General features: G+C 49.1%; 1 protein-coding gene across 3 annotated transcripts in view; it reads left to right on the top strand.

The window, feature by feature from the left end:
• DUSP10 (dual specificity phosphatase 10) overlaps positions 1 to 20,226 on the top strand; it is a 76,492-nt gene that overhangs the window by 29,382 nt on the left and 26,884 nt on the right. The window contains exon 1 of one of the 3 annotated variants that reach the window (XM_054821924.1): positions 19,796 to 19,933. The exons of 1 other annotated variant lie outside the window; for it this stretch is intronic. The gene's annotated coding sequence lies outside the window, so the exon portion shown is untranslated. Of the gene's footprint in view, positions 1 to 19,795; positions 19,934 to 20,226 lie in introns of those variants that run through there. One more of the 3 variants, XM_054821926.1, reaches the window with a different exon arrangement.

Raw genomic sequence — 20,226 nt, 5'->3', positions numbered from 1 at the left:
AGCATCGTGGAGTCCTCAAGATGATTACATTCGCTCCAAGGCCACTGGGAAGGTCACAGCAATTTGGGTTCTTGCTCAGCCCTCCTCCCCAGGATTTGGAGGGAAACTGTCAGCCTGACCTCAGCAGTTTGCGAGCCCTTGGGTCTGTGGATGTGACTGCGTGAGGCCATGGGGAGGCAATTGTTGTGATATTTCAGGTTTTTTCAGTTTCCATTTCTGATGAGGTATGAAGAGAAGAGCCGGTGGTGCGGCTCCTTGTAGCGGACCACAGAAACATCACTGCTCCTCCAGTTTTGGCAAACAAGCCATGACTGATGTTGTCCTAAGTGAAAATTGCTTCTCCTTGTGTCCCATTAGGGGCGATGGAAAGCTTCCTGAGGATCCACTTCTGTAGAAAGTTGGACAAGGAAGAGTGGGGTCCCTCACGTGGGGCAGCTTTAAGCTGGCAGCAGGGATCTCAGTTTTGGCACCACACTGGGTCCCCCCTCCATGCATGATATCACATTGCTTTAACCCTTTGTGAAGGGAGGAGGCAGCTCTCCTCACTGCTGAAAGCCAACACATTAGTGCCGTGTGGTGCCAGCCACGTGTCTGCCCTCAAACATGCTCATCGTGGCTGCCAGCATTGATTTCATTGAAGGGAAGCCCTCAATTTATTGGGCCAAGCTCTTCTTTGTGCCAAGATCTGCTTGGCAGAGAGGAGAGAGGCATTTGTCAGGGACTGCAGCTATCCCTGAGGTTTGCTGGTAGTTTTTAAAGCTGCTGTGGTCTGTGAATGGCCATGGCATTCACACAGTGGCTGCAGCTACCAGGTAACCCAGGAGGGACTTGGTCACCCCAGGCCTTGGAGGGCTTCCAGCCAGCCCAGTGGGATGAGGGAATGATCCTGCCAGCACAGTGCTGGTTAAGGCCACTTGTCCATAGTGGAGCACTTAGCGTGGTCCCTGTGGTCAGGATATGTCCCCTCAGCCTGACTTGGGCTGCAGAAGGGCCGGGAACATCGGAAAGAGCTGGGCCTGATACATGTGATTCTCCTGCCTGCTGCCTCTTCGATCTGATCCTTCCCCTGCCCCTGGTAGGACAAAAAATGCCAGCTGAGGCATGTCTAATTCTTCCTCAGCCTGTACTTCTTTCCTTATCTGAGTGGCCAAAAATAACCTCTGCCTCCTCTCCTTTCCAAACGTTCTTCATGCAAGATTGGCTTTGTGGTACCCGCATAGGAGAGTAGAGCACACAGCTTGGGTTTTGTCCACAGACAAAAGGGATTGAACTGCCACAAGCGGGGGATTTCCAGAGGCAGGGTTCATCTGCAGCTACTGGGGATTTTCCAAGAAGGATGACACAAAGCGGAAGCCTTGTGTTGACCTCACAGCATCTATTTGGTTAGGTTGCATTGCGTGGCCCGTGTATCACAAGGCATTGCTGGAAAAAGTGAGCGTTTGGGATTCAGAGGTGTGTTGATTGCTTAGAGACACAACTAGACTATGTGGGAAATGTTTTTGCTTTTTTCTCTTTTGTGATAAAGTTATTCCTTTTATTGCCTTCTTATTTGGGTGTCCTTGCTCATGATTGCTGGATGCTGGCATGAAGAAGGTGACTGAAGTGCTGGTGTAGAAATGCTGTGTGTGAAAACAGAGACCTTGATATGGATAAATAGAAAGGGGTCAGATCCTCACCAGAAGATAAATGGGTGCAGAGCCTCTGCGTACAAATGCAGCTGCCCCTGTTTATGCTGCTCTAGAGACCTGTCTTGGAGAAAGTCAGCTGAGCTAGGGAGCTAACGTACTTGCTATGGAAAGTACGATGAGAGATGTGTCTGCGTGTCCCTGCTGCCTCCCACTTGCTTTCTTGACTAACTGGACTCCACCTCTGGGGTGAGGACATGTTACGGACTGGGAGGTTGTTCCCCTCCAAAGGTGAACCTTCCCCAAGGTGACCGTTCAGACTGGGCTGGCTTGGGCACATGGCGTCCCATGACCATGAGTGCATTGGGGAGGTGTTGTGGGAGTGGCAGGGGTTTTATTCCAGCTGGGGCTCTGAATAGAAGGGGGATGATGTGGCAAAAGCCTGCATGATGCAAGCACAGCACATCTCTTGCACGTCTGGTGTGTGAGGTATGAAGAAGCACGGGGAAAATTCTTGAGCTTTGTAGACAGCTTTATTCATATCTCCCAGATAAGGATAGACTGTGGCAGCTGTTGCAGGTACAGCTCACTCTTCCAGGTGACTGGGAGCCCTTGTCACCCTTTCTGATTCATATTAGCTGTAGCAGAAAGCTTAGGTGGGACAGAGGTGCCACACGGACCTTGCGCTGGGTGTTTGCACAACGGGGAGCTCTGCGAGTTTGAAAAGTCCAAGTTGGCCAGCTGCATGCAGGAGGTGGAGGGAGGTTTGGAGGAGTGTTTGAAATGAGTATTTGTCCATTTTGAGTTTTAAGTACTCAAGGAAACTTTGTGATTAAAAAAAGAACAGAAACCTCAACCCTCCACCCCGTTAGTTTCTGTGCATCCATGCATGTGTATCTATATATACAGAGGTTTTTTAGAAGGCTGTTCAGTGGCCTTTTCTCCTCCATCTCATGCATTCAGTAGGGCACTGCTTCTCCTGGCATACCGGTAAGTGGGAGGATGGTAATGCAGGGCACACCTTCGGGCTAACAAGTGTCACCTGAAAGTCAGAATTATAGCCAGGCTTTTGACATAGTGATCTCCCAGCATGACACTTAGTAAAATTTTCTTTTTGCCTTGCTCCTGCATGATGTTCAGTTCTTTCATTCAGCTGGATACTGGTGGCAAATCTGTGGTACCTTCAGTATGGCCAGGATGTGTATTTCACTGCCAGACCTGGAATACAGATTCTTGAATGCTGTACACCGCTAATGCACCATTGAATAATCCTTGTAATTATTTCTCAGGTCATTTCTTCTCAGGACACGCATATCCTGAGCATATATTAACAGTGCATGTAAGCTGGAGGCGATGGCTCTGTTGTCAGCTTCAGCGTGGATCGGCAGCTGGATAGACGGGTGCTGTTGTGCCCATCGCTGCTGGCTGCAGATCTGGCCTGCCCGTGGCAGTGGCCACAGCAGGGGAGGGGGAAAGTCTTCCCTGGGGTCAGGGTCACCCAGTAAGTATCAGCATCCTGAGAGTAACAGGAGAGTTGAGCAGTATCAGAGCTGGTCACTTGCTTCTTTGAGGCAACAAAATATTAAACATTTGGTCCATCAGAAATGCTCGAGGAATGTGATTATGTGAAGTCTTCAGTCAGTAGATTTTTACTGCTGGGACTGGTAGTAATGGAAAAAATATCTGCCCTTCTTTGGGATTAGTAGAGGGATTTCTTAATAGCTTCCACTATCCCTTTGTAATTAAGGGCATGAGCCTCCAGTGGCACAAAAAGGCAAAATTCCCTTGGTGTCATTAGCGCTATTCTGACCAACGTGACAGGGGACATTGGCCTCACTGGTACCGTTGGCCTTGGTTACTCATTTTTTTCAGATTTCCACTCAGAATTACTCATACCAGTTTTTCAGCTGGGATATGTGTGGTGACTAAGCTGGGTTAGATGACTGTAACATAGTTCATTATATGTTATGCTAAAATGAGTTGTTGTTATATTTAATGTACTGATTTATGAAAAGTATATATATTGGGGGAGAATGAGTATTTTACTATATATGGAGATCTCTCCTTGTAATACCAGATCAACTTTCAGGCAGTTGATTTTTACTATTTTGCATGCGGCTATATTGAATTGGATTTAATGCTCCACGGAGCTATGTAAAATGATGCACTAAGGGAACCGGGAGTCAAAAAGGCCTTTAAATACACTGTAATATTTAGCTTCTGATGTCTGTGCAGAAAGGAGCGGTCTGAGACATTTGGCAACTCTTGCCCACAGCTGTCCTAAGACATACTGTCCCTGATCTTCCTACTGTACGGTGGGTGTGCAGTACTTTAAAGATATTACATTAGCGATGGGTTATTGTGCTCCTCCAACTCTGCAGGACCTGGAATACCAGTGCCTGTTGTTACACCCGCAGTGGTAACTGCTCTCTGGTATCCAGACTGCAAGCCTGGAAAAAGTTGTCCATCAGCACAGAAAAAGTGTGTGAATCCTTTGTTTTTCTGCCAACAAATAGTTATCTTCAGGGGAAAACAAAAATAAACCGACTGATTTGGTCAAGTAGATCTGAGTTGAAAAGTTAAGAGACCTATATCCTGCCTGGGAATGTATATTTAAGCATAGGGTGTACTAAGATCCTCTCTCTAAACAGTGGGTTATGGAGCTGTGGTACTGTACCACCAAGAAGGTGTTTTGCAGCCTGAGGAGACTTGGTTTTGAAATCTCTCAAGTCCCATGCAGGGTTTGTAGGATATGGCTATGTTTTATAGCACATCCACCTGACTGCTGTTAAACCGTGGCACCGTGAAACCCTTGGATAGGTGTTACACCTTCTACTGGTGGTGGCATTTCAGCAAAACCTCTTTTCTGCCCCCCACAAGGGTTACATGTAATTCCCTTGCTAAAGAAAATCCTCCTACCTCTGACCTGGTAAGGTGTGAGCTGCATGCAGGTCGGAGGGTAGTTGCCAAAATTATTCACTTATTTTTTATATGCTGTGCCACCTTTCCAGATACCAACTCTGTGCCAGTTTTGATTTCTAAATGCGTAAAGCTCATGAATCACCTTTTGTTTCCCTTTTCTGTAGCTCGATAACGAATGTTTTTCCTTTAAAGCGTTTCCTTTACTGTGAATATCTGACCATGACTGGTTGACTCCGGTCATCATGGTCACGAAAGACTGCAAATTGTGAAACACTGTCCCTTGATGAAGACGAGTGAGCTCATCATGGGGATCCAACGTGACTCTTCTCCCAGGCATTTTGTTCATTAGCAGGGGAATAAAGTCACAGAGGAGCAGGAAGGCTTCTGCAATGGGAAAGATCAACCCAAAAGATTAGGGAACAGCTCACTGCAACCCGCCTGAGATTATCGCAGCCCTTTTCACTCGGCTAACTAGCACGTGAATTGGGGAAGTTAGGTCACCAGATTTTTGTGGTGCTTCTGGCAGTGTGGGAGTATCCCAGAAAAATTAGGAGGCAGCAAATGTGTGAGGAGTAATAACGCTGTGTTTTACACAAGGCGTAATTAACACGTGGAAGTTCCTTTCAGAGAGAGTCTCGAGGTCAAGAGGCAAGCGGGGATTAAGAGAGTGAATTAAACACTCAGAGGGCTAATGAGACTGCTCCTAACAACTCTGTTAGAAGGAATCAAAAGCACTAACAAGTCTTGCCTTCGGGAGCGTTTGCCAAGGCTTGGATATTGTAGCCGTTCCTTGGTTGTCCATTGAGGGGTTCGTTCAATCTTTTGCTGAATCTCTTTGCTCTCAGAGGCTCCGTGTCAGAGTAGGTGGGTCACTGGGATTGCCAGCAACGCCAGTTTGTATAGCATGGGGGGAATCACCAAAAGCATTTTGTGTGTGTGTGTAAATATACCTATGCACAGTACGTAAATTGAAACTATTTAATATGCATAGTTGTTCAGACCTCACTAAATTTTATGGCTGAAAAGTCTGAAGGCGTGACATTGTCAAGGAGAAAAGTTGTGTTTATCACCTTTTTGCTTGCAGGCTCCATTTTATATACTGACCTCAGCAAATATAGCAATGAAGACAGCAATATCAAGGAAAAAAATCAAAACAAAGCCTCCCAGCTGCTTACCCGTGCATGTTCCCAAATCTTACACCGAGCTAGGTTTGTATTTTGCAAAGCCTTTCCTTTATAATGGGCTGAACAAGCAACCAGGTGAAAACAACCTCCTTTTCCCTTCCTCGCCCCGCTCCCTCCCCAAATCTGCACTGTGTAAGATCCTCACACCGAAGTTTGCAGTCTGAACTAAAATTTTTGAGCTCTTCCTGATATCTGTGTTTCTTTGGAATGCCTTAGTGGAATGTGCATGTCCCAGTCCCCTGAGAAGTGGCTCGAGGTCCCCGCTGTTCCCCGGCAGGCTGAAGGACATCGATCCAGCCAGGATAGCAGCCCCCATCACTCTCCTGAGCCCAAGCTGAAGTTTTATTTACACAAAGTTTTCCAGAAAAAAGTTAGTCATGAATGAAATATCCATAAGATCACACAACTGTCCTGCTAAGCTTTTATTTCATCTATTTTGAAAGGATGTATAATTTTATAATACACTGCAGTCTTTTAAGAAATGCTGTGGACGAGAGATGACTTATATTTGCAGTGACGAATGGAACAGATGAAGAGACCTGTTGTTTATCATCCACCATGGCAGTTGCATACATCCTTCGCCTGATGAAGCAATTCCTTACTTGTGTATCGGGCGCTAATTGTTTGCTGCTCTGTGTTTAACACAGAGGACATTGCTCACTCCCGTGGCATTTACAATTAGTGCTAATCACAGGCAGTGTAGTGAGACGTAGGTGGTATCTAAATCAAAAGCCAAAAGGGGTGCTGATTTTGTTAAATCTATAGGTGGGAACATCGCTATTTCCTTCACCAGGAGCTGAGTTTATCCCTGCCACAGGCACCCTGCGCTATCCCAGCCCCTCTTGGGAATGAAGGTGTGAGCCAAGAGTTGGGAGGGGGCCAGGCAGTGGGCAGGACAAACAAACGGGATGCCTGGGAACTGCAGGACCCCTCTTCTCTTCTGCTCTTGACGCCCTGACAAGAGAGCGGCGGGAGGATGAGGGCTGAGGAGAGGCAGTGAAATGTGTTCCCTGGCAGGGAAAGCTTTGGTGATTCATTATCAGAGCCTCCATGGGTCTGAAACAATTTTGCTGCACATTTCTCAATCCCTGTTCTGCTCATCCTGCAGATAACTAGGTGACAGGCAAAGACTCTTTTGAGAAAAAAAAAAAAGTTAGAAGTGAGAAACAGCATCACAGCAGCAGCAGCTGGCAGAGCTGCTGCAGATAAGGGCTTGTGACGATTTCCATTACGCTGCTGTTTGAGTGCTTACGGTTCAGCCATTAAAATTAGTTTGGAGCTAAACACTGACATTGAGTTGCTCATCTCCCACGCTGAACACGCACAAGATATGTTTTTTATAGTGTAGGTTTCCCATTCTTGGCAAAATTTATAGTAAATAGATTTGCCCCCATCTGTTAGCTGCAGGCACAGATTTAAGCACACCGTTTGCAGGTACGGGGCACAGAGCTACAAGGGAAATTATTCAGGTGTGGACCCAGAGCTTGTTCTCTGTCCTCAAAATGGGCGGGCTGCCGTATGGCCGAGTGTATAGCAGACTCCAGAGCTTCTCCGTGTGCGCCAGTGAGAACAGCGCACAAGCATGCTGGCGTACTCAGCTGTGCCTACAGGTCCTTCTGGACACGCTGCTGGCCTGAGTTGTGACATTTGCTGGCCCCTGTTTGGCCATGATGTCAGAAGGTTGTTTTGTGGGGTTTTTTTAAAGATAATGCAAACCATAAGTTTCAATCCTTTACGTTTTTTATTTTTGGAACCTGTTTAATCGATAATCTATGCTTAAAAGGGTAATGAAACTGCAGTTCCCATCCCTTTCCTCCAACAGCCCCTGGGCAGTGCTGCTACTGCTAATAGTTGCTGAATTGCGATATAAAGCTGCCCATGTGGGCAGGGAAGTACATCTGCAGTAATATAATGGGAAAAGTCCCTTTGGAGTGCTTATTTCTGAAGAGGTCATTCAGTACTGTTGGAAGTAAAGAAACAGAGAAGATAAATCTTCCCGAACGTGTGTTGCGCCTGTACAGACACACGGGGATCTGGTAGCTGCTGTTGTCAACGCGTACATCTACTGCAATGCCTCTGGAAATACCTCTTGGAAAAAGTGTTCTTCCTTAGTGATTTTCTGTGGTGTTTCCAAAACACCGCACGTGCCTGACCAGTGCTTATTGGGTGGATTTTCCCTGGCCAAGCGGCACAGCAGAACGGGGCCGGGATGTGGAGGGGAACGGGGATATCGTACACCAGATGAAGGGTGTAATCCCCTCTTTGGGAAGGGGAAGAGCCAAAAGGGATCAGGGAGATGGCGAGAAAGAGTTTTCTTTCGCAGTGTGAGTGCAGGGATCGTAACTGCCCCTTGCTGAACATTAATCCCATAATGGCCAGAGGCTCAGCAGACCCACGTCTGTTGCCCCACCTGAAGACCATAATCTACTCACAGCTCCCACAGGGGCTGTGTGACCGTGACTAAATTAATGCTCATCAAGAAAGAATCTTTCACTTCGTTATATCATCACTTTTTATTATTACACTCCTTCGATTAGAACCGCGGTGAGTAATTACTCGCACTGTTGACTTTGGCATCTCCTCTTAGATCTCCTGCGATAAGCAGTGAACAGGGGGGGTGACTCAGAGCACTGGAGTGATCCGGGGGCGGTGTCTAATTTAGGCAGCGATGGTCGGGTGCCTGATCTGGGTGCTTTGGGTGCCTCATCTGGATGGCATCGCTGCCTAGAAAGGAAAAGGGCTAAAATCCTGAATGAAGGTCCCTTGACAGGACTCAGAGCAGACCCACGTGATACCTGGAGCGACAGTGTTTGCTGTAGTACGGCTGCATCTGACAGGGGAAAAAGAAAAAAAAGCTGTTATTTACTTTCTTGCTGGCCAGATGGGATTAGTCATATTTGAAAACTACTTTAATCAGACTAATAGTAAATGCACTCGCTCTGCTAGGAAAAATCCTTTTCATTTTTGAGGAAATCCGCTTGATTTGCCTGATGCAGCACAAATGATTGGCACAGCTTGGAAATATTTGCACAATGCTTAGTCCTGGTGTACAGGTGACTGTTTTACTTGACTTTGCTATCGAAACCTTTCTCTTCTGCTAGGTTACAGCCACTTACGCTGGCTTCCGCAGCATTTCAAGGCTGAGTCACCACCTCATAAATAACATACAAAGTCCTGGAAGTTTACTGTATCTTTATTATTAGATCTCTGTAATTAATGGCCTTATTTTGGAGAAGGAGGGGAAAGCAGTGTTCTTTGAGCGTGTTTATAAAAGCAAAATTGAGCAGGGCTTTAGGAAAAGGAGCAGAATTTGGAAACAATGCTGAAAAACACCCAGGCGTTGTTTATGCCATCAGCCCATCTCAGTGTGTTGCTGCTGATGCAGGATTCACATAGAACTGAAATTCTGACGTGTGTCATGGCACGCTCTTACTGGTTTGATCTTGGGGCTGAGAGGCATCTGCCCTGGATTCTTCCTGCTGTGTCAGCTCATCACTCTTTTATGTCCTAAACAGTCTGGTTTTAAGATCTGGGATCTCTAAGCCACCATGCCCCTCCACCCATCTTATCGTGCAGATGGTCACTTTGGAGCTTGTAGGGTCACTTCTGGGTATGGCACCATTGGAACGGCTTGCAAAGTGCCAGGTCCTCTTTTCCTCATCTCATGTAGGTGGCGTGGAGGACTAGTCAATGTGCTGACGACTCTCTGAGGACACACAAGGTCCATTGCTATGAGGTCACTCTAAACTGTTCTTCAGTGGTGAGGAAGGAGGCCAACCTGGGGGTTGGTGCAGTTGTTGCCATGTGGGTGGTGTGGCCAGCACTGACTTGGCTGTGGAGGACTGGTACTACCACTGTTTTCATCTGTAGTGACTCTTTCCAGCCAGAGCTCAAAGGATGACCCACGAATTACAGAGATCACCTGCAAAAGGCCACCACGGTGGAGTAATGGAGCAATACAGTGTTGCGTGCTAATGATCGTTAGAGTAGTGACAGCCAGTCCCACACCTCCCTGAATACCACCATGCATATCAGTTCAGGTGCAGCTTTGAGAAAGCGAAGGAGGCTGTGATTAGAGCTTGCCCATCCAGTTCCCAATATCTGCAGTTTGCTGCTGAACAGAGAAACAAGGGCTGAGCTAACCAAAACCACAAGCAGACACTGAAGATACAGCTGTGCTCTTTGAGAGACTACCATAGTCAGAGAAAAACTGTGTGACCCAAAACTATGACATGAGCATCTCACTAAAGATGTCTTTCTAATACATTGCACCGGCTGCAGGGTGAAGTGCTTCTGGGATGTGGAGGCAGGGCCACTGCTTGCTGGTAGGGATTTTATAGCCAGCTTGGGAGCAGCCATGTGGCCTCCTGGTGAGAACGGAGTACTTATAGAGACTGAAGGAGCTCATTAGAGGTCAGGAGAAGAACAGGGATTGGACTGGTGTAAGAAGAAGGACTGGTCAGCTGTTGGCTGCATGCCGAATTGCTTTCGGCGGGTAGCAGGAGGAAAAATGATTGTTGGTCCAACCAACAAATTAATCTCTCAAGGAGGTATCTAAGTAGATGGTAGGTGTTGTGATAATCCTCAGTGGGCTGGGGAAGCATGTGTAATCTCCACTGCTGACATCTGTTGTGTGAGTCCCTGCACTGTGGTTTCACAATCCATCAGCTGCAGGATCATCAGCGTGGGAAAACAGAAGTCGTAAGAAATGCCTGGACACATTAATATTAACCCTAAATAAGCTTGGTTTTATTTTTTGTGCCTTATATACACATAAGAGAAGGGCACCGCAGTTTCTTATTAGGAGCAGCCAGCCTAACCCAAGCATGAGTAACCTACCTTCTAAGCAAAAATAAGCATTTTGCACAAGATCTATATTTACAGCCAAATACTGCTTGCTGTACTCTCGCAAGCGGACATGAGGGAGCCAGCTTCCTCTTCTCCCTCGATTACATCATGTTGTTTTCCTTCTACCAAGAGTGGTAGAAGTCCCTTAGGAAGTCCCTCAATCCCATGAGTCAACTAAGCAGGATTTGCCTTAAAATTTTTATCAATTGATTATACTCATTAGCTGGTTATACTGTCCCACTGCTCTGTTACCTGAATGACCTGCACTGATTTATGTGGTAAGAGCGTAGTCTGCCTGCTTAAAGTTTGGTCGCAAGCATGAACCACAGAGACAGGCTCACCCTGTAAGAGCCAAATTGACCTGTAGTTTTCTCCTACCACCTTTAACCCTCAATGTCCTTTCCTCATCTCCTGGTGGCTTTAATATATTCACCCCACAAAGGAAGAGGGAACATTGGAACCGCGGCGAGAGAACGTGCTGTTCCCCCTGGAGCAATGCCCTTTTTAGAGGCTCGGCAAGGCCAGCGCATCATGCTAAGCTAAAAAGCATTGGTGACCTCCCAAGGAAAGAACTTGGCAGCAGCAACCTGCAAGCTGGTGTCTCCCATCGCCTCGTCTCACCTGCACCACACCTCGGCGTATTGTGGGACCCAGCTGGCAGCTATGAGAGCAGAAGGAAGCAAGGAGTGGTTTTCTGGTGGGAGGGTGGCTCTATGGAGGCCAGAGATGCTTTTGATTAAACTGTCATCCTTTTCAAAGGGAAAATCTCTTCACTGAAAGCTGCATAAACCCACATGGGGCTCATTGGCCTTTGGTACAATAGACTGGCAAGGGAAGCGCCCTCTGTAGTTAAACTGGTTTGTCGTATCAGCGTAAGGAAGATGGTGAGCGTAATTACTGCTCACCACCTCGGGGAGGCAGAGGAGGAGGGACACAAGCTTGTCCTGTGACCCAGAGCACTTTGCTCATTGACTAACGAGATGAAAATTTGGAGCCTATTAGTACAAATTCCACTTTCCCTGTTGCCTGACTTTGGCTGCACGGGGGTGACCGCTGGTCGCTCAACCGTGGTGGGAGGCATAGGATTTGTGCTGAGGAGCCTCTGCTGTACCTGCTCACTGGTGATAAAGCAAGCTGTGGCTTGCACTGTGGTAGTCATAAGTAGAACAAGGTCAACTGCCTATTTCAGTCAACGTGACAGAAATAGAGTTGATCTCAATAAGATCCCAGCTCTTTCTTCCTGTTAACTTCTCAGTTCCAATTTTAGGATTGCTGTAATCAAGCCGAGGAAAAGGCTGTTTATCCCATGGAGGGGAAGTTTCTTGAAGCCCAGGCAGGAAGAGAGGAGTCACTTGAAAACATACTTTAAGAAATGAGGCTCTGGTCCACAGAGAGGGTCTGTGAGGTTCAGGAGTTGTTCCCGTCCAGTCATTTGTGTGGCCACGCAGAAGGTACATGGGTCAGAAGAGGACCTGTTCTCCCTCCCTGCTGGCGGTGGACACACTGATGGAGGGAGGTGGTTGGGCTGAACCATCTAGCCTGGCTGAACAAAAGTTTCCAGGTTCACAAGGCTGCACATCCATTAAACTGTTAAAACTCTGGCCTTGCGCAGAGCCTCCCCTGCCTGCTGCCGAGGAATATTGATGCTCTTTTCGTTGGAGGTGAGATGTTGCCAACTCTAATACAGACGGAAATGGGGTGGGGTGGAAACTGGCACTGAATGCTGATCTAAATGAGCAGCAACTTACAACACAAAGCCTCCACCATAAACAAATTAGTTAGGATATTCTCTTAGGACCAACATTTGGAGTGGTTTTATGATAGTTCAATTAGTTTCCTCCAAAACACCTGCGAATGCCAGAGCGCAGCACTGCTGACAGCTGACTGATGCGCTTTACCTTGCAGCCTGCCCATGCGTGTCCTTCATGCCCTCATCTCCCCGGGCTGGCGGGAGGGCTGGGAGCCCTGCTTAACCAGGTGGGTGAGCTGCATCATTCACGCCCCGAGGAAGGCTCAGGTGGTCTTTGAGCAATGGACCCAAGCCGATGGTTTCCCCGCATGGGTGGTGCTTTGCCGGTGAAGCTCTTCTGCTCTGTGCCCCTGGACAGGGGCAGATCAGCCCACCCGGGGGGCTGCTCGCTGCTGCCCCTCTGCTGTTTTCGCACAAGCGCCTGTGCAAATTCAAGACCTGGCCTGGTGCAAGGAGAGGTAGAGGAAGTGGGATCTGTGCCTTTTCTGCCGGCTCTTGTCTCGGTGGGATGACCTCCCCGTGCCACATGCCTGCTTGCGTGCGTGGACCAGCACAGAGCAGGCAGCAAGGCAGGAGCAGCAGCCGGAGGTGCTGCAGGCACAAAATGTTGGGTTAAAAAGTTGCTTGTGAACCAGGACTGCTAGTGCCGATTATCTGGGCTGCGATTTGCCCCCCAGTAGTCAGGTCGCTCATGGCAGTGAGTGGGGCCGGTAAAAGCTCAGCTCTGCTATGGACACGCATCTGCTGTCTAGCGGGGCTTCATCAACGTGCAGCGTTGTGCTTTTTCAGAGCCCTGACCTTCACAACCTGGCTGGTGTTTGCAGCTGAGCAGGACCAAAGCTGCAGTCCATGTGGAAGGGCTGATGTGGAAGCTTGTTCTGGAAGACGAGAACCTTCTCACATAAGACAGGAGCTGCCCTTCCCAAAGAGGGGCCATATGGGGGCCGCTGCCGAAGCAGCTACAGCAGCAGTTGAAACAAGTGTCTCTGAAGATCTATTCTGGTATGCTTCCAAGTGCAGACAAGCCTTAAAGGTCATATTCCTGTCCTGCTTCCCCTTTTGTTTATGGAAGTGGAGGGAGAAATAAGCAAGACAGAGTATTCTCGCTCTTGTGGCTCCAGAGGGATGACCCTCATCGGCCAGTGAAAGAAAAACCAGGAGGGAGAGCACACAGAAGGCAAGGGTTGTCCTTTCTGGCAGGCAGGCAGGCAGCTGTCCTCCCTGGCACGAGGAGGAAAGGGCTTGGCCTTACCTGGCTTTGCAAAAGGGCACCAGGACTCGGGTTTGCCCGGGAGCACACCTACAGCATCTCTCAGCCGGGGGGCCTGGAAGCACCCTCCAAAGCCCCCTGTCCCACGGTGTCAGCTGCAGCGTGCCCCTCGCCTACCCCGTGCACGTCCCGTCTGCGCTTCCCAGGCTGCCAGGACAGGACAATCAGATATTTGCCTCTGGGAAGGAGACCTTATGCCAGTGCACCGAAAGGCAGAGTATGCTCTCATTGAATCGATAGGGTGGTTTGGGTGCAATGGAGAGCGGCATTTGGCCCGGCCGGCTGTCAATAGCGCTGCAGCTTTCTCAGCTCACAGTTATTGTCAGGGCAGCAACTGTTCATGCACTTATTTTCCAATAGAGCTGATTTGAATAATTCACCTTGCCTGATCTCTTTTTGAAGCCAGGAGCCTTTATGACCCCAAACTGCTGAACGGAGCTGTACGAGTGACTCCAAGTGGACTTTCTCCAGTCTTCTTGCTTCCTAGCTCTGCTCCCCGTCAGCAGTGTCTTCCCTTTGGCTCTCCTAAGAGGGACAGAGCGAGGGATCTCACCAAATCTCTAAGAAAAGGAAGTAAGACAGTGTCTGGCCCGAAGGCAATTTATAAATAAAGACCTTCAGAAAGCAGTTCCCTTTTTCTTTTCACACTTTCTTACTCCTTCCCTCCCTGGCCCTCATGTCCCCTCCTGCACGGCACAGATGTGCCGCCTGTCTCTTCCTGTTGACGTGCTCCGGGTGTTGCTTCATGCTGGTGGTGTAGGGGCTTCAGGAGCACACCTGAAGACTTCTCGTGACCAGAGCCTGTTCTGCTCCCTATGGTACATGTACCCTGGGGAGGTCAGTAACTGCATGGTCACCCAAACAGCCGCTGCTTAAACAGGGAAATCATAACGATAAAAGGACTGTAAAAAGAAATAATAATCTGTGTCCGTCCTGCTGAGCTTCCTGGCCAGGCTGCAGCCAGAGATGGTTCGAGAAGCTTAAATACAAATGAGCAAGTTGGACCGAGGGAGGTTGGAAAAACTAGCTGGCTTTACTGAAGCAAACTCCTATTTGATCATTCCTCTGCTGCTTTAAAGGTGGCATATACTGCCAGGTAAGTGGAAATGTGTTTGTTTTGAGGCCCTGGGTAAATGTCCTGTAGAGGAATTAAAATGTCAATCTGTAGCTGCAAATGTTTAATGAAATTGTATAAACAAGGCTGTGAGCGCAGATCATCTTCTCACTGGAGCACCGTGTCTTAAATGTGTTGAACCACTTCCCGCCCCTCCCAGTGCGCGGCTGTCCCCGTGCTTTGCTGGCAGAGGGGTCGCTGAGGTGCTCATGGGGCTGCCGGAGGCAAATTCCCCTGGGTTAGCTTGTCCCCTGCTTCAGATGCTGTTCAACCTAACCCATCCCACCTGCAGCAGCTCAGGGTGCTTGCAGGGTTGTCTCGAGCCGAGATCTGCCACCAAGCACCAGGAAGGCAAGGGGCGATGCTGCTCACCGCCGTGACCTCCGTGCCTGAGTGGTCCCACGGCGTGCCCTGGAGAAGGGACAGCCGGCATCGCCCGTGGCTTACCAAGCCCACTCAGGCTGCAGCAAAAGCACCCACGTGGAGTTACAGTGCCATAGCTATTGCATTTTCATTTCTCACCTCAGCCATTTCATAGCAGCTTCCCCATTGAAGATAAGCCACAAAAAGCGAACAGGAGTACAAGGATACATCTTGATGCTTACTACGGGATCTTATTTTCTTGATAGACACATTTTATGCACAATTTTACACCCACACTCTGTGTCAGAAGATGAACTGTTTGTCTAAAAAGGGGTTATGTTTCCTTTCATACTAGAGGATTAGTTAAGAGGGAAGTTTGTATTTTACTGAGGAAGGTGACTTGAAAACAGTCTTCAATTAAAAAAAAAAAAAAGAAGGTATCCTTCTGTTGCAAAAGGCTGACAGAAACTAAACCAAATGGTTTCTCAGCTTTGCCTCTGTAGTGAACTGACATTCCTAATGAGGACAAACGAAGGTGCGATGCAGTGCATTAAAACCTATCAAGAATCAAAGAGTGCTTAAAAAACCAAATGGGCAAACTTAAGTCGTGAGCACATAGAAGTGCAGTCTGGCCCCGGGGAGATCTGCTTTTAGCCAGTTCACGCGATACCTACTGAAATGCAAGATACTGGTTTGCAATTTAACTACTGTGCTGGTTAGCACCTTTGCTTTCCCCAGGTTTCCCTATTCTGTGCTCCATGGTGTAAGCTGTTGTGTAGCTTCGGGCAAGTCATTCAACCTCTTGCTTCCCATTTCTGCCGTTAAAATTGGGAACTTTCTTTGCTCTGTTTAAATCCCAGTCTCAGGAGGGACCTTTATTGTCTTTACACAGCCTGTTACAGTGAACACTTAACTTTGGTTGTTACTCTGTCCTAAAACCGAAATAACGCTGCCACTGAGAGGGTGCGCGCTGCCAGCAGCGGGATGCAGGAGTGCCCGGTCCTGCCGTCGTACAGAGCACAGAGTGGTCGCGGCGGAGGGATGTACTGTCTTGTACATCAGGTCAAATCCTTTCCTCACGCATCATTTCGGAGGAGATCTGAATGTTCAGGGGGACACAGGACAGCAGACCTTCCTCTCTGCTCAGACGCAGGGCAGGTGCTGTACATGGCTGTGTTGGTGACGGTTATTATTGTTTTTTTAATCCCAAACAAGAGAAAAGTTCCCTGATTGTAAGGGAGGTAAGCAGAAGGTAAGAACGGTTGACATGGAAGAAATCTTTCAATAACAAGGGACTCTTTAGTTTGACAGCACTTAAGGGATGTCTGTGTTACTGGTGAGAATTTTGATGGCTTCTTTTTCACATCTGTTCAATATTCAGCATGTGTTTTTAGCAATCTTTACCCTTTTTGTGAGGTTGAACGGGTTTGATTGGATTTTATGCAATTAGTATACTGTGAGAGTTTGCGAGGATTTGCTTCAATTCTGAGATGATTTCTCTTTGTCTGCTTGTGGTTTTCTGCAAATATCTGAGCAAGTGCACCATAATGGTGAAAGCATTTGAGGAAAATGAATGTCAAAATCCCGTGTGCTGCTACTGCTGGAAGTGGGAATTTAACTAAGATCTGCCAGCTTTCATAGTAAGAATTCTTGTGTGCTTTTCAGAAAACAGAAGTTTAGTTGTTTGTTAGGGGATAGATAAGTCGTGTCTCTTATGGGTGTTGAATTACAGAAAGCAAAAGTATTTAGAAAGCTGCTCACTGAATATGCTCAGAAAAAAAATCACAGCGGGTTGTGGTTTCTGAGAGCAGGAAAAAAGCCAATCTTATGTCATAGGCTAATAAAATATATTACAGATGAAGTCAGTAAAAGATCTGTAGGAAATCCTCTGAAACCGGGGATGAATAACAACTTATAGTCAACATTCTTAGAAAAATATAAAGTCAAATATGAGACAAAATTGCATTTGGCCTCCTTTATATTATAAGAAAACTTGGCAAAGGCTGAGTATCCTTCAGAAGGGAGCAGTGCTTGCCACGGGTAAGCTCTGCACGGCTCTTCTGCAGAGTGAGCTCCTCCATAAACAAGTCACGAAACATTTCCTCGGCACACTTTGTTACTACTGAGAAATTTGGTCAGAAAGTGAAAGATAGCTAAATCAGTGATTCCAAGTGTTTTCTAGCAAGTGTTTGCTTTAGGACACGTCTAGCTTCGGGAGGATGCCCAAACACAGAAACATGGTTTCCAGCTCCCCTGGTTGGAAGGACCATTTCAGGCAGTGAGTCGAGCACAAGCCCATGGAAAGCTCCTTCCCTAAAGCCTGAGCATGGCCTGAAGGGGCAGTTTTGAGGGAAGCATGAGCTAATCCTCCTCTCTACGGTGACCCTGGTGCTAACCGCAGCAAGCCACGGACGAGAGGAACAGCATAAAAAAGCTACAGTGGTGTCTCATGCTGGCACCTCCAGGGAACTGAACCATGTTTGTGGAGAAACTCCGGGACCGGTGCATTTCTCCATCGATCCGTTCGCTGTCTCACTGGGGAGGGCAACCGTTAATGCAGCAATTGCACGCTGGTGTTAGAAGCCCGACTTGCCTTTATGCTGGGTATCACGGCGACTTACATTTTGTAAGCCTTCAGAAGGTAATACCTCTGGACTGCAGGTTTTGCCAGCGTGAGGATGAAGCCACTGCATGGCTGCCTCGCTCAAAGTCTTTGTCTCAGTGGGAGCAGATTGCTGGAGGTGAAGCTGTTGCATGCGAGAGTCTCCCCCCGGCTCCCCTTTCCTCTCCAGCGCGCAGGAGAACTGGTACCCTTCTGCGGCATCGCAAGACTGGAAAGCAGAAGTCTGAGTTTGTGCTGGATGAGTCACTGTCCTGCGAGGAACATTTAGGGGAATTGTTTCAAGGATGGTGTGAGGAGAACGACCCGACTTGTGGTTTAAGTCAGAGCTATTCATAAAAAAACCCAAGTATCCAGTGCTTCTCAAATCTTGTTATCTGTTTTCATGAGATTTTTTTAACTCTGAATTGCTGAATGCTGATATGACTGCATTTTACACGATTTTTGGTAATAGTACTGGTTGGATTGGTAGTCACAGTTTGAAAATCCCAGCTGAAAAATGAATTCTCCACGTACACACCAAAAATCTTTGGGGGCTAATTTAGGTTCAATGTAATCATATCAACAACATCTTATCCGCTCTAACTTCACCCTTCCTCTAGCTCAAAGGGTTTGCGTTCCCGATTGTAGGTGAAACTCTCCAGCACTACCTCTGTCAGGGAGGACATGGTGGGATGCATCGTTCTGGCGATGCCACTGTCTCTGACATGGCGGATTGATACGTGGTGGATCGATCTGTGATGAGATGTGGTTGCTGAACCAGGAAATGCTGAAATGGATTGCACAGTGGGGAAGGAAGGGGTGCAAAAATCTCGTGCTGCTGCCAGGTACCCTTCTAGTGTTTGATGAGTAAATCCATACGGCTCAAAAATCAATTTTCATCTTTTGCCTCGTAGCGCGCCAGTAGCGAGGGTGAGAGCTCGTTATTTCACCCGTGGCAAGGTCTGACAGAAGGGACGAAAGGGATTTATACTCGTCCTTGTAAGTGGTCCCTAAAATCTTCTCCTCACGCCTGTATTGCTTTCCTTTTTACACTGGGAGAATCCAGTCTAATCCGAACGCACGTGATCTTTGCTGGACAAGGGTGGCCTGGCAGTATGCCAGAAGCTGGATTTGAGCTGAATTTGCATCACACGGAGCAACTGGGTCCATCTTTAACATGGAGGGCAGGCAGGCAGAGACCTACAAGCCTAGCTGTGTGTGGGGGGGGACATCTCCTGCTCTCCCCGTGATTTATAGCTGCCGTGCAGGGAAGTTATTGTTTTTCTACTCAAAGTATCTTGTGTGGGCTTATTTTTGTTAGGAGAGGAATGTTTGGAAAGGCATCTAAAAAGAAGCCTCCTTGATTTGACACCACTTGTACATCATCCAACTGCTGGTTACGGGCTCTGGGGAGGACACGCAGTACCTTTGCTCTCCCTGCCACGCTTTGAAGACGGTCGGTCGCCTCGCTGGCCCTTTCCCGTGGGTTGCGTAAATAGCTCTGCCTATGGAAACGGCGCGTCTGGGCTATGGGCGCCCGCAGTCGCTCTCTGTCAGCTCGCTTGCTTCGAAAGGCAGTTTGGGGAGCGGTGGTGATGGCAGAGGTGACACATCCCCCCCCTGAGGTGCAGCTCCCCGACTCGGTGGCGTGGCCCAGGAGGTGGCAGGCCGGGGGTTACAGGGGTGTTTGTGGCTCTTCCCGCTGAGGACACTGATTTGGGGTGTTTCGTTGTTTAACTGGGATGCTCTGACGTTCCGCTCGGGGGGGCGGGCAGCACCGCCGAGGCCGCTGTATTACCCGGGTGCTTCGCGCCCCTCTACCCGCGCCCCGGGGCCGCCTGCGCCCAGCCCGTCCTGCGGGGGGCGCTGCCGCGGGGGGCGCGCGGCCCGGCCGCCTCCGCCTGTCAACGGGGAGCAGCTGCTGCCCCGGGGCGCGGGGCCGGCGCCGCGCCCTCCCGATTGGCTGCCGATGACATCACCGCCCCGGCGCCCCGCGGGCCGGTCACGCCTCCGTCCCCGCCCCGCCGCCCGCCGCCGCGTCGCTATTGGACGGCGAAGCCGCCCGTCGCTTCACGCCCCGCCCCCGCCGAGCCGTACATTTACGCGGTAGCAAAAGAGAAAGTAACGAGGATGGTGCGGGCGGCGCGCGGGACGCGGGGAGGGCGGCGTGCGGGGCAGCGGGCGCGGCAGCGGGCGCGAGACGCAGCGGCGGCCGCGCGGGGCCGCGACGTACCGGGCCGGAGCGCGCCGCGCCGGTGAGTGCGTGAGTGAGTGCGTGTGAGCGCGGTGCCGTGCATCGTGCCGTGCATCGTATCGTGCCGTGCCGTCCCGTCGCATCCCTCCGCGGGGGGCCGGGGGAGCCCGGGCACAGCTGCCGCGGCAGGGAGTCACCGGCCCGGCCCTCCGCGCGGGTGGCGGCGGCGGCCCCGGTTCCCTGCGCTCGGGGGTAAAACTTCAGTTTCCCACTTCTCTTCTGCTTTTTTTTTTTCTTGTTTCCCCGTCCCTAGCTAGAGGAGCTGCGTTATCTCCCTCGTTTATTTAATCTTCT

The sequence above is a fragment of the Grus americana genome, chromosome 3 (assembly GCF_028858705.1).
Source record: "Grus americana isolate bGruAme1 chromosome 3, bGruAme1.mat, whole genome shotgun sequence".
Lineage (NCBI taxonomy): Eukaryota > Metazoa > Chordata > Aves > Gruiformes > Gruidae > Grus > Grus americana.
The sequence above is the reverse complement of the archived record's forward strand: the minus strand, read 5'-3'. Positions and strand labels throughout refer to the sequence as shown.